Genomic DNA, 15,847 nt, shown 5'->3' with positions numbered 1-15,847 from the left:
GATTTGTCTTAAGGATATTTGTTTTGTACAAATTAACCCATAAACATATACATTAAGCATTACCTTAATTATCACAGTTAGTCTATATTATGCCTTGTATCTTTTGTATGTATCTTTTACAGTACATCTAGAAGACATACACTTCTTCTGATAAGTAAGATCATTAACACTTTACAACATGGGTTTAATTTGTTTACATAATTAAATACATTAAAGTATTTGCTAATTATAGGGGTATGTTTACACTACGATGTTGTCAAACGGCAGTGTTGCCAACTTAGCAATTTTGTTGCTAGATATAGCAACTTTTCAGACTACCCTAGCAACTTTTTTTTTTCTAAAAAGCACAAATTTAGCTATTTTTAAAATGTATTTGCCAACTTTTAGCAACTTTTGGAAAATTGACTCAAATGATAAAAAGGCATGCATTTTTCCTCGTAACCAAGCAGTTAGAAAAGCAGTGCCTAGCAATGCACACATCACATGTGAATCAAGTTGCACCTGTTAAATATTAATTGTTAATTTATGAAACACCTTAGTTGTTAGTTTGTTCTTGTAAATATTAAACAGGTACACTGTTGATCTTATACTAATCTGTCTATCTATCTACCTATCTATCTGTCTATCTGTCTGTCTAAATGCACTGTGTCATTTAAAATATACTGGTGAAAAATTAATAAAAAAAAAGTACACTGTACCCTATTTTATGGACTTTCCTTAGAATGTAGCATTTATCTTACTACCAATTCACTGCTTAAAACTATAATTGTTAATCGTGTAGTTTTCTAATAGTGTTATTTGGAAAACACATAAAATATAATTGTTCAAAAATGTTGTATTTAAAAATAAAAATATAATAAAAATATTGCTTTTACAAATAATATATATGAAATGTTTATTTTTACAAACAAATCTAAATGACCATATCATTTTTAGCAACAAATCGATCTGCCTTTATCAGCTTTTCCTGAAAATTTGTTGCCAACACTGTCAAAAAGAATCCCCGTTCACATGGGCCCATAAAAACGTTTTAGTTAAAAAAACTCCTCCTTAGGCTAATGTCAAACTTGATATTTGTTTATAATACATTAACAAATATTATACAAATTTAAATGTTAAAAAAAAGAAAAAGAAAATAATTATTAACCAAGATAATAATCAAGGATTCTTTGTGACACTGGACCACAAAACCAGTCATAAGGGTCAATTTTTTGAAACTGAGATTTATATATCATCTGTAAGCTGAATAAATAAGCTTCATTTATTGTCATACATAAGGATAAGACAGCTTTAAAGTTGTTAAGTTCTTATCAATGCATATTATTAATCAATAATTAAGTTTGATATAGTAAGAAATTTACTAAATATCTTCATGGAACATGATCTTTACTAAATATCCTAATGATTTTTGCCATTAAAAGAAAATTGATAATTTTGACCCATACAATGTATTTTTGGCTATTGCTACAAATATACCCAGACCGGTTTTTTGGTCCAAAATCACATTTCATAATACATGATGCATTTAATAATGTTAATAAATGAGTTCAGATGCAAAAGCCTCTAAATCCATCTGACGTATTTCTTTAAAATGAGCATTTGTTTCTGGCTACGTTGTATAGGTTTCTATGTAAGTACTGGTACTTCTGATTGGGCTGAGGCTGGAATTTAGCGAGTTTGAAGTAAAAGTATTTAATGGACATATACTATGTGTCAGGAGCATTTACTCAGTATCATTATCTCATTTTTGACCAAGATGGCTTTTAGCTGGTTTTGCATCTGAACTCTTCATTTGCATTTGTTTCTAAAACAAACCCTGTGCATTTATATTTAGCTTAAGCCTACATTAAAACTTACATATGATCAAAGCGAGGATGCTGTGAATTTACAACTCATTTTTAGTGGAAACCTGCCCATATGGCTTATATTGTTATGATGAACAGGCATTACTTTACTGAGCCTGTGGGGGTTCATATGGGTTGTGTATGCCTTTGTGTGTACTTAAATCTCCAGGGCGGCCAGACGCATTCTGTATCTTTAGTGAGTTTGGTTCAGAGAGAAGGGAATTTTGTTTAATCCATACCAACTGTTCCAGGAGCCTCGTTTTCTGTGCTTCTCCTTTGTAGTTTTGAAGAATGTCCAGGTGTTTGTTTCAAATATAGCCTGTTGTTGTTGCCTGACTGGGTTTCTAGACAGTGCAAATTAGAGAAGGCATTATTACCGTTCTTGTGGAAAGTCCTCAGAAAATAACAAGGCTTATTCTCTCTCGTAAAACAGATGATATGAAGCACCAATTTATGATTTTCACAAACACTTTACTGTTTTGGAAGGAGAGTATTATGACTTGGGAATCCCCTGAATCACAGGAATCAAAGGAAAATATAGAAATATAACCTGATTTGTTTACTACATGTGTTCAAACATGTTAAACAGTGTTACTTACTGCATTTAATTAAAAGACAGAAGGTTCTTGTTGCTAAACACATTTTTCTGGTCATGACACATCTCTCGGAAACCATGTACCTCATTTAGATGATTTCATAAACAGCAGCAAAAATTACCTCTAAATCGAATTCCAGTGAACTTTCTTTCACATCCTTTTGTTAGACAGCTGCATTTTTCAATATCTGTAAAGATGAACCATAAGAGTGAATATAACAAACCGAAAGTGAATGAATGACCTTTCACGGCATCTTCATATGGGCTGGATATTCACTATGAGGAAAAACTGTTTTTCTGCTGCCGTAGACAGAAAAATGTTCTTTTTTGGCATCTATACTTTCATTAGAAGCATTTTTAATGTTGTACAAAAGGTTAATGCAAAGTGTTCCTTTTAACACCATTATCCATTATAGTGAAACAGAATAAATGTGACTTTACTTTCTTTGTATTATGTTTACATCTGATTTTCTTCTTGATATTACAACTTTCTTCTTGAAATCATTATTATTATTTTAATGTGACTCTTGGCCTTTAGACTTCCTGAACAAACATTTGTCACTTGCCTTAAAGTTAGTACAGAACCTTGTTCCAGGAAACAAATTTAGATTTGTTCTTTCCACTAAGACTTTTCCAGTCAAACTCAGCTGCGCTGCCTACAGAGTTCAGTTTCCACTGAGTGATTCAGGAGAACACTTCTCCTAAGGTCAGACTGTATGTTTTTGTGTTAATGCTGTTATTTATCATCTGGGATATTCTCTGAGCCCCTCTTAAAGGTGGCAATGCTAACACTGTGCCAGAGAGAACGGCACAAGTGAGACAGAGAGAGTAATACAGAGAGCCCTGAGAGTCAGACAATAGAGTCGCTTTCGGTGGATCAGTTTACAGGTAGACAGAAAGTGAAGACTGAAAGGTCATTAGCACTCTAAGGTCATTAATAAACCCTGCTGGGAACCACCCTGTGAGAGAAGCTAATGGGCCATTCAAACACCTCACTGTGTTTAGCCTGTAACATTGCACTGACTCATGCTTCAATTCCATTGTTTGGTAATGAGACCACAAGTTCAATTTCACATGGTTTGTGTGCGGGCTGAAATCTCTCTGATTGGACCGAGATGCTGAAGACAGTTGAGAGATTATGAGGATGCGGGCAAAAGCGGATAAGGAGGTCTACATGATTATTTTCTTAAAACAGTCCTTGCTGAAAAGCAAAGGGTTGTTTTGGCAGAAGAACAATGGTGGGAAGAAATTTATTACAGTGAATTATTTTTCTCTGGGCATCAGATAAACTTACAGCAACACACAAAAAAGGAGATGACACACAATTTCCTTTCCTTGGTTATTTGTACAAAATTTGCATGTAACCACAGTATCAGTTACTATGAAGTTTCACTGTGTTTAGACATATTAAATGAGGAACAAGGAAGAGTGAACTTGGGAGAACGACGAAATAGAATAAAGAGAAACGGAATAAGAGACAGACGGAAAAAAAGAGTGAGACACTTTACCCCCCCCTAGGGTTTTTAGGCAGTGGATGTGGAAACAAATGAGAGTCATTTCTCTTCCCCAACAGTTTTAACCTTTGATACAATAATAACCCTCTGCTACATTGATGGATTTCACCAGCAGAAAAATGTTGACATCTTGAAAATGAAAATTACAGCAAGAAATGTAGAAAACTATTGACGTCTGGATGTTGACATTAGAATTCCTTCACACTTAGAGTGATTATGTGCACCAACACGCTTGGCCATGATTCTGACATGCTGTCTGATGTGCTTGGATGATCTCATTTTTGAAAACAGAATAAAAATTTCACCAAGCAGCTGAACAACAGCTTAAAACAGGCTAAGACATTAATTTTATAGTGCAATTCTGCACTTAACTATTTCCTGTGAATTACTCAGCATTCACAACACCAGTGAAGCTGGCTTCTTTGAGCTCTGAGGCTGTTCCTCTGCGTATGTGCCTAGATGTATAAAGGGAGAGCGGGGGCTGCTCATGTCGCTGACAGACGTGGGGGTGGAGTCTGAGTTTGAGTGAAGGGCTGGGGCACTGCTGTTGTTGTGTGGAGAAAAAGAGTTCACAGGAGACCCGTAGCCTGGAGCTCGGGCCTTTGGCGGAGAAAAAAAAAAAAAAACACGGCTGAATTTTAACATGAGGGAAAGGCCTTGCGCTGGCCTCCAAGACATGGTGCATTTGTGTTCTGAAAGCTCAAGACATAGTAAGAGGTTTTTCTGTCTCCCTGCATGGTTTAAACGCAGCCACAGATTTCATTCATATTAAAATGATCTTATAATGTGCGGTACAATGGAGCGTAAATCCACCATCACACATGCAGACAGTCATATATATAAATATATATATATTACTGGCCAGCTGTGAATTATTAAGTCAGTTAATAAGTTGTGAGATGTAAACTTGCAATTCTGAGTACATATTAGTCTTTTTTTCCATCAAAACTTGACTTTAAAACTTTATTATTCGTTCATATCTCACAAATTTTCATTTGAAAAGTCAGAATTGTGAGAAAAAGGTAAGAAGATGAAAACTCGCAATTGTGAGAAAAAAAGTCAGAATTGCACATTTTTATCTCGCAATTCTGACTTTATTTCTCGCAGCTGTGAGTTTATATCATACAATTCTGAAAAAAAATTCATAATTGTGACTTTATATCTCAAAATTCTGACTTTTTAACTCGCAATTGCGAGTTTATATCTCAGAATTGCTATTTATTTCTTAGAATTGCGACATTATATCTCAATTGTGAGTTTATATATCACAATTCTGAGAAAAAAAGTCGAAAGAATTGCGAGATAAAAAGTCACAATTAACTTTTTTATTCTGTGGTGAAAACGGGCTTCCATATTTATAACTGGAGCTCAGTTATTAATAATGCTAATGCATATTATTATCAATGTGTACAACTGTTTTTACTGCTTAATAACTTTGTGGAAACCATTTCATTTTTTTCATTTTGACAAGTTTCTTTGACAAATAAAAAAGCTCAACAGGACAGCACTTTTTTAAAATAAAAATAATATGTAACATTTTTTTTTGAATGGTACTGTATGACAATTCTCACAAAAATAGCATTCAACAATGATTATATATATATATATATATATATATATATATAAAAAAATACCATCTCAGCATGTATTCATCAAACAAAACAAAAACAACAACAACAACAAAAATGTAACATTTTAAAAAATATATTTTTTATGTTTTTATTTATTTATTTATTTTTCTTCAAAATTTGAAAAAGTGAAGACCAAAGGTCTTGGACACCTTTTGATTATTAAATGTGGAACACATTCATTTGTCAATGTGATGAACTACAGGGATGGTTATACAGCTTGGACACCTGTGTGCACTTCAGAACTGACTGCATTCTTTTGTGAAAAATAACCTTGAGACAAGCTGGTTAAAAACAGAAAAAGTTAGTTAGTAAAGTTAGTTCAGTGAAAAACTCTTATTGTTTGTTTGCAGATGCCACTTGGTTCGATATTTTGCATGTAGTGCAATGAAATTCAGTCTAAAATGACCAAAAATGTCCGCTAAGGGCCACTGTTTAAGCTATTGTATATGTAACATAAGAACAGTTGAGTATCAGTAAGATTAGTAACACTTTACAATAACTTCTATACATTAGCAACAGTTAATAAAATAGTTAACACAATATAGTGATGAACCATACTTTTAAAGCATTTATATCTTGTTTAATATCTTGAGTTAATAGTAGCAATAGTATCTTGGTGATTTAGCAATACCTAGATTGTTGTTCATTGTTAATTCATACCTAATGTAAACACATTTAACATTATTTTAAAGCGCTACCTTTTTCTTTCTTGTTTGAAGTGGTTTTGCTGATGAATATTATATTTGGCCTTCTCAAGTACCTAACATGTTTTTCCTCTCTTTTTGCATTCTTCTTAAAACAATCATGCATTACATCAGAAAGGGGAATGCTGAAAAGCTCACGTATTAACTTGGAATCACCCACTGCCAAAACTTTACACGCATCCTCGTCCGTAAATAACACTCTGGTCTACCGTCAAACCCTCAGACTTCTGCTTTCACAAGCATTACAGTAATTTATGGAGACAGGTTTAAAGTTAATATGATACTACTTACACTTTTGTGCCCTTCCTGGTCTCTTACTCACTAACTGAACACTCCTAAAGGACAAACTGTTTCAAGACAGAAAAAGATAGAAGTGAAAGCTTCATACTTAATGACGCATGTAACACATTTAGTTTCTTACATATCCCATTACAACAGTCTCTCTTGTTCACTGTCACACAGCATTAAGGAAACATTACACCACCAAATCTCCTATAAGGCCAGTTAAACTGGCTTATTCAGGTCCAACGGTTCTTCCCTGGCATGTCTCTTTTCTCAAAATCTTCTCTTACTTTTTTTTAGCCCTCATTCTAATAGGGGGGATAGTGACTTTTATCTGGAATCCACTTCGTTATCAGGGACTATTTGTCTCCCATCAGGTCTAGCTGCAGCTCAGCCTGGCTTATCAGCTTTTGGCTGTAGCGAGACTCTTGTTTAAAGCAGTGGGCAATTGTGAGGCCATTGTGGCTGTCCAGCCTACAGCAAGTGTGCAGGATTGTATGCAAAGCCATTAAGAACTACTCTCTAATGCTTCGCTAACTCACTGGCACAGTGAGAGGCAGCGTGATAAGGAGAGAAAGAGAGAAACAGTGTGAAAAGTGTGGGCACATTCAATTCAAAACAGTGTGGGATGTGAATGAAGAACAGGGATTTGACCTTGACCTATGCTGATGCGGTGACTGCTTGGCAAAACTTGACCAAATTCCACAGAGCCTCAAATTCGAATTGCTAATACTAACCAGTAAGCCTGTGTAACAATTAGCATTAAAAGGTTAAAGTAAATGTTTTGTTTATGTGATATATTTGCAAGATAATAAAAGTAACATTCCATTCCATTTCCACAGCTAATATTGTGGCTAGAAGAATAATAACCTGCCTTAACCTGCTAGCTTACCAACATTTATTCTGGCCAACTGTGACCGGGCTACCTCATTTATAAAAAGTAATCTTTACATTCCAAAGTAAGCAAGAAAGTACAGTAATTACACCTCACAAAAAAATAACAGTCAACTTTAAAATGGTTACTATTATGAAATGACGTATGCAGCCGATAAATGTGACCTTCGAAGGCATAGCCTTGAAATGAGACACAGCTACTGCTGAACCTGGTAAATGAGTGACCTTGTACTAGAAACAGACTTTGCAGACTGATACTCTGAGGAGACTACACCTCAGATCAGGTGTGAGAAATCTGTTGCCCCAAGCGCTCTGTGGACATTCAACACCAAATCCCAGCACCTGGACACCTTATTCTCTCTCTTTCCTCCACTCTCGATCTTGGTTTCCCATTTTCTTCCTGTTCTTTTCATATTTAGGATCAGCCTACAGCAATGAAAAGCCACATAATCCCATCCATGACATCCTGAAGCCCTCTTTCACTTTAGCAGGCAATCACTAACCTTTGAGATCCCACTATGTGACAAAAAGCTTCTCGTTTTAAAGGGATAGTCTGAAAATTCTGTCACTATTTATTTCCCATCGTGTCACCTGAATGACTGAATTTCTTCTGTGGAACTCAAAAGAAGACTTGTTGAAGAATGTTGGTCCATAGAATAGCCAAAAAATCAATAGGAAACTGTTTGGTTACCAACTTTTATGTTGCACAGAAGAAAGATATGCATACAGGTTTGTAATGATGTATGAGTGAAAATGAGAATTTACATTTTTTAGTAGACTGGCCATTTTACATAGCATCTGCATTGTATGTGGTTAGTCTGAATTCCACAACTTGTGCTCTAACCTTAATATATATATCTCAAGGTTGTAGTGGCATCCATTGCTATGGCGCAAAGAGCGCTCCGTTTAAAAAGCTGTCATTCATCTTAGTTCATCGTAATCTCAGAAAATTACCTTATAATCAATGAAATTCTCCACACCGCACAATGAATTTCTTATTTACATCACGTTTACATTTTGTTATAATGAGATGATTTCTCAGACTCCAAAAACTCTGACAATTGGAGCACTGAGTGGATTCTAACTTACACGCCTCTGATTGGCTGTTGGGTTCAAGAAATCAGATATCTCTGTGATTGGCTACATTGCTCAACTCAAAGCAAAACGAGTTAAAATAGAAACCTCCAGAGTGCAAATCATAATGCACTGGATAGTTTGCCAAATCTGCAATGAAATGCCATTATTACCCCAGATAGCTCAAGATGACTGTTAAAGATCACTTGATCTGGAAAGCATCTGCTGTGTACAAACATCTGACAGACGTCGCTGGTCTGTAAGATGTCAGTTTTACATACATTCTAAATCATAAACATCTTAAAGACATCTACACAGTAAAAATAGATGGGTTATTTTTTTAACCCAATAGATGGGTTACACATATTGGGTCACTGTGTTGGGTTATTTTCTAAAACGTTGGGTTATTTTTTTTAAACATCGTTGGGTTGTTTTTAATAATAACCCAGCGTTGGGTTTAATTGGTTCCCGCGGCGACAGTTCAAATTTTAACGGTCGACAGTGTCTGACCACAGAAGAAGCTGCTGCTGCATCAGTGTGAGGTAAGTAATAGGGTTTAAATAACTCTTATAACATTATACTTATACGAAGAACGTGAAATGCACTTCAAAATTGAACTTTTGTTGTTGTATGTTTGTTTTTTTTTTAACGAAGATGTAGTTTCCTTTAGTCAGTGTATTGTAACGTTACTGCAGAGAATGAGCTCCATTGTAAACGAATAACGTCACGTTAACTTAGCTGTCCCAGTTAGGTTGCTAGCAGTAATAAATTAAATAAACATTAGCAGAAAGTTGTAAAACTGTTTAGAGATGTATTACAGTAACCTAAAGTTAATAATGTATGGTGGAATGTATACAGGACTACTTATATTACTGAAATCACCGTCTACCATTACTACAGGTTTAGTATTATTTTACAGCTGATGAAGGGTTCTAGACATACGGTTTCTGACTACAGTTTGTTTGGTCGCATTAATGGTTATCACATTTAACTTTATATGGGAAATGGCTAATGTTAAATGAGACATTGTTGATTTAAACCGCGCCGCACGAACCTTTCAACTTCGGTCCAGTATGTAACCTTAGCTCAGCGGCAGCTCAGAGAGATGCGCTCAAATTCAGTTAATTCTCTGTTTAGAAAAGTCTACAAATAATCACATTTCCCAAAAGCAAGACGTGATGGGAGAAACGAAGCTTTTCAAAGTTTCGAATCAATTAAACGAATCGCTTAATTCGCAAAATGATTCACTGCTTCCAATCGTTCGTGACACAACGGCGACGCCTGCTGGTCAAAACAAGGCAAGCGTCAGTTGTTTGGAAAGCGAGCACTAATTGGAATAACACTAAATGTGTTTTTATGGTTTATTTATATTGAATATTGTTATGCATATATTAGATTCGCCTCTAATTACAGCCATTTCTATTATAAAGCTATGACAGATTTGCATGTTTTTTTAAATGTGTACTAAATGTGTTTATACTTATTTTTAGACATTGGGTTCTTCAGTGAAGGAAAAATTACAACAGTGGAATCTCATACATTAAACATCCACATGCCAATTAACTGAAATATTTCAAGGTAAGTAAACTATTTATATTAGTGATCCATATACATTACCAGTCAAAAGTTTTTGGACAGCAAGATTTTTAATGTTTTTAAAGAATTCCCTTCTGTCTAAGCCTGCATTTATTTCATCCAAAATACAGCATTTAAAATAACCGCTTTCTATTTGAATATATTTAAAATGTAATTGTCCAGTCTTTTCAAAGCTTTTAAAATAGAAAGCAGTTATTTAAAATAGTAAAAATATTTCACAATATTACTGCTTTTACTGTATTTTGGATCAAATAAATACAGGCTTAGTGAGTAGAAAAGAATTCTTTAAATAACTTTAAAAATCTTACTGTTCAAAAACTTCTGATTAGTAGTGTAGGTTTTCCAACAATTATGAAAAAATGTTTCTAGTTTATCTGTAAAATGTTTCTTCTTCTGCTTCATCTTATCACAGAGGAAGGAGTCAATGAAGGAAGTTTTATGCGACCGGATGACACCAGCATTGCTGCACTAACTCCAAGAGAAGAAGTTTTTAGCATTTTCAACGGTGAAACAGTGGAACAGAAGACCTTACTACAAGCAGTGGATCTGTGTTTCAGACATTTCTACATTTATGACATCTACTACCCAAAGCTCCTCTGCACCCATTTGCAGCACACAGTCTTTAATATTCCAGGAGTTCTTTCAACACATTACCTCTTCCTTAGAAACTTTGTATTTATTGATCCGTAAAAACTTTTTATGTTGCTGATTATCAGCAAGTCCAGCAGCCAGCAGATTTACTTTGTTTTATTATTATTATTATTATTATTATTATTACTTGTGTTTATGATTTTTTATTTTTGTTTTATTGATAAAAGTTTGTATGTTATGTTTGTTTTATTTGTGCACATTTGTGTATGTGTTGATATAAATAAATATGAATTGATACACATTTATGACCCTGGACAACAAAACCGGTCATAAGTATCATGGGTACATTTGTAGAAATAGCCAAAATTGCATTGTATGGGTCAAAATTATCAAATTTTCTTTCATGCCAAAAATCATTAGAATATTAAGTAAAGATCATGTTCCATGGAGATATTTTGTAAATCTCCTACCATAAGTATATTGAAACTGAATTTATTATTAGTAATATGTGTTGCTAATAACTTCACTTGGACAACTTTAAAGGCAATTTTCTCAATATTTAGATTTTTTTGCACCCTCAGATTCCAGATTTTCAAATAGTTGTTCTATCCTATCAAACCACATATTAATAGAAAGCTTATTTATTGAGCTTTCAGATGATGTTTATATTTAAATACAAAAAAACTTGACCCTTATGACAGGTTTTGTGGACCAGAATCAGATAAATAAACATTAGTTTTGAATAGTTGGTTTTGAATTCAGTGTACATCTTGAAAATATGTCAGTTGTGTGTGCATATTTGTGTTTTGAATGTATTATATTTTCACATTCTTGTACACTTATTTTGTAAACATTTGCAGTATGACTGTTTTACATTTAAAAATATATTTGTAAAAAAAATATTTGCATATTTAAATAAAATATTTATTTGAAAACAAAGTAGTGTTATAGTGTATTTTTATAAAAAAAATAAATAAATAAATAAAAACTGATATAAATGAATCTAAATAATTAACTCAACTGTTGGGTTACTTTTAACCCAACTGGATTTTAACCCAATTCATTGGGTTAAAATAACCCATAGATGGGAAGGTGCTATACCAACCCATAGTTGGGTTACTAGTTGGGTTATTTTTAACCCAACATTTTTTTAGTGAGTAATAGACGTCTGTTTGACATCTGATTGGAAACATCCTATAGACCTATAGACACCCTAAAAAATACATCCTGCAGATGTAAATACAGATGTCAAATAGACATCTCCGAGATGTATGTGTGCTATCAAGGACAGCTTTAACTGCTATTGATTATATTGAAAACAAATATTCTCTGATAAAGCAATATGTATGAAACGTGAGGTACAGTTTTTCCCGCCTGAGCTCATTATATGTAATGTGATCACGCCCAAATGCGCTACGGTAATCCATAAGACCTGCAAACATGTAAACGCCCACATCACCTCCGTAAACAAAGCAGCAAGATTTATTTAGTTTATCTTGGCTACTTTTCATTTTTGGAAGAAGAGGCGCTGTGAGGAATAAGCTTTGGACTTATCTCAGAAAAAGAACGAGATGCGACATGTGGCTTGATTGAGGGGAGATTTCTGATGAGTAATTAATGTGTCTTATTTGCATTATTTAACGTGTTATTGTGACATAAACTTAAACACATTTACTAGTTGGGTTTTTCCCAAACTATAATTCCAGACTAAAATGTTTGAAATCGAGTGAAACATTTTGAATATGATAGGCAACTTTCATTGCATCTAAATTTAGTTCGACGTGAGGATGTTTTATGCTCTATACACAGGGGTGCACATTAGTGGTTCACAGGTCCGCATGCGTGACCAAAATAAGAACATGCGCCTGTGTAAGTTCAGAGCTCGCATTTGTGTGCTGACATGCTTGACAACTCTTAATAAACAAATACCATTTTACAAACTGTAAATACTGTATAAGATTTCTATTCAAACTGAAAGCATAATTCTAGGCTATTCGCTGCCATTTTCAAAACACAATGCAAAAATGTGACATTTAATTCACTGACGCCCTTCAACTGGAAGAGCCAAACCCGGCGGGAATGCGTGTACTTACTTTCTGGCAAAGTAAGGCCACCAAAACAAAAGCTTGCTAATTTAGGTTTAAAACTTATGAAAATTTACTATAAAGTAACTGTATTTTTATTGAATACTCTCTTTTTATTTTAAAATATAATAGTATTACCACACTTTGTTATTTTGTTTATTTAAAAAAAATAAAAAAATAAATAATTATTATCACTATTATTAATTATTATTTTTTTAGAGTTATATTTAATGGGTCACACTATGTGCAGCGTGTGGACCAAACCAAATCTCCAGGTATTATGAGAACCATCAGGCTAAAAAACATATGTGCACTCCTATCTATATAATATAACACAATAGGCCTATGATATAAAAGTAATATGTGGTCTACCAGGCATGATAAACTCCTTTGTACTGTGTGAACTTAGTAAGAGAGTCAAGCAGAAACACATTGGGATGTAAAAGGAAACAGTTAATCACACCAGTGGCATTAAGTAAGTGAAAAGTGTGCTTGCATAAAATGCATTCCCATAAGAATTTGTTTGAATAACATTTGGTTAAACTGCATTCTGGGGTAATTCAAACAGCTCTTGCCGGTTGGCACGATCTTGAAAGGCTAATATTGCTCAAATATATGTAAGTCAGCTAAGCTCATTCAAAGCAAAAAAGAACCAGAGGTAGAAATATGTTATTAAAAGAACTGAAAGCCAGAATGAAAACACATGCTATGTGATATATGTTTTGCTCTACAGTTGTTTTTACAGTATTGCCTGACACATTCAGAATAATGACATTACACATGATTGATGTGTTCCTTAAAGGCCTATCAGGAAAACGTATCCCTCACTTTCCACTAGAAAAATCTCTGAGCTCAAATGCAAGGATTCTTTCAAAAGATGAATGAATGCAAGACCTTCAGTGGCTGTACAGACCTCACCTGAGTGTTGAGAGAGGGGTTGACTAACTTGGGAGGTCTGTGGTCAGGCCCAGGCTGGGTTTACTGAAGGCAGGTGTTGGATTAGTGGGGCAGGGAGCCCACACATTCCTTCATGAGAGACGCTGAGGGTCAACTTTAAGACATGCTCCACAGCACACAAACTGCCCCATCCTCCATTCTACACAGTGAGACCCAGACTAAACGACTCCGAGATGGTGGGGTGAGAGCACATACACGTGCACTCATGCACACAAATACAGACACACACTTAGAGAGACAGAGCAGGGCAGAAAAAGAAACAGCATTTCTTTTCACAGAAAGGGAGAAGACACAGTATTTCTTTTAGCTGCCTGTTTCATTTGCTCAGAGAAGTGCAAATAAATATGTCAAAGCACATTCCATGAGTTTTCCCTGGTAAGTCACTGCCGTTTTCCCAGTCTGTGTGCTATCACAAAAAATGACTGCAAATAATCATCAAGGACGTTTCTTGTAATATGAATCATCATCTACATCATGTGTTCCTGTTGCCTCCTTGCCACATTAATTGTATTGCACCTGTATTATTTTACATTTTAATGTAATACTTATATTTTATTTCATGTCAGATTTCAATTTCAGTTACCAAAAATTAATAGTTTTAGTTTTAGTTAGTTAACAATAATAACAGCACTGTCTTTCATGAGTTAAAACCAGTGTACAAATACTAAAATGCAATCTAAATCAAAAACAAAGTGAAAACATTTTTGTTAACTAAAATAAGAGTAAAAACTAATGTAACTAATAACTAAAACTAAATAATCAGTAAAAATATTATTTAAAAATAAATATAACTTTTCATTAAACATGAAAGAGTCAAATCGATAACACTAGATTTATCTGATGTAAGCAAAGAGAAATTAATGCCAGAAATGTAATAAACAAATATACTATAACTACATTTAAAACCTAAAAGAGTCATAGAGTAAAAAAAGTAACAAACACTAAACTAAACTGAAAGAACAGACTGAAACCAATCCTTATTTAAAACTGTTATAATCCTGGTTCACATGTCTATCTAATCCTTTAAAATGATAATGATCAACAGATTTAACAGATTTGGCCTGCTGTATGTAAACGAGAGCCTTAAGCATGAGACTCGACTCAACTCACCCCCTCCCAGACTACATAATTAAAGTTAATTAATATACTAGTTAAGGTGGAGTTGGGAGCAGTGACGAGATGGAAGTGAGCTTAGCAACCACTTATGTTTTGTTTGACAGAACTAGATGAACAAGCTCCTCCTGAACTTTCATTTAGAACTCCATTAGAGACACAAGCAAAAGTATTTTTTTTTTTTTTTTTTTTTTTTTACTGCAGAAGCATTACAATACTTTCAGCTCAATTTGTTGTGCGCTATTAGCGTTATAAACGGTTGCATATGGAGTAAGGAGTTGGCTGACGGCATCACCATGCTGGTGGTTCTCTTTTAAACTTGGTTTCATCAGGGGCCTTGACTGTGCGGTGGCAGGAACCCATCTATCAAGGTAGATAGAAGTGCAGTGGGAGGGGAAATTAGGCTTTCTCTTTCTGCGCCTGTGATGGATAAGGAAGAATTTTAAAAGGAAGCCACAATCCTGACATCACCTTCATCACTATTATTACCAAAGAGTTTATTAAGGAGTTTTGCACTTAGACATCTGCACATCTGTTTCATACATGGGGCCTTTTTATAGTTGTAAAGTTCAGTTCAAACTGAGTTCAAACGAAAGAAGTCTCTTACACTCAATAAGGCTGCTTTTTAATAAAAAAAAAACAAAAAAAAAACTGTAATACTGTAAAATCTTATTACAAATATGAATAACTTTTTTCCATTTTAATTATATTTTAAATAAAGAATATATATTTAATATGTTTAAATATATATTTTGATGCTGAATATTTTTTATAGAAAATGTGAAAATGGATTTTTCAGGATTTGATAAATGGAAACTTCAATGCCATCACAGGAATAAATTACATTTTAAAATATATTCCAATTAGGGCTGTCAGTTTAACACCGTAACTTAATTAATTATAGTTATGAAAAAAAAAAAAAAAACATGATTAAATTTTTAACACGGTTAACGCACTGGCCCCGCCCC

At 34.1% G+C, this 15,847-nt stretch overlaps 1 long non-coding RNA gene across 1 annotated transcript; it reads left to right on the top strand.

The window, feature by feature from the left end:
- The first annotated feature begins 9,092 nt into the window (after positions 1-9,092).
- On the top strand, positions 9,093-11,296 carry LOC127166380 (uncharacterized). The gene is made up of 2 exons (XR_007827896.1): positions 9,093-10,116; positions 10,547-11,296. It is a non-coding gene; the product is annotated as an uncharacterized LOC127166380 (long non-coding RNA).
- Positions 11,297-15,847: the final 4,551 nt, after the last annotated feature.

Source organism: Labeo rohita, chromosome 6, assembly GCF_022985175.1.
Source record: "Labeo rohita strain BAU-BD-2019 chromosome 6, IGBB_LRoh.1.0, whole genome shotgun sequence".
In the NCBI taxonomy this organism is placed as follows: Eukaryota; Metazoa; Chordata; class Actinopteri; order Cypriniformes; family Cyprinidae; genus Labeo; species Labeo rohita.
This window is presented reverse-complemented; position numbering and strand designations above follow the sequence as displayed.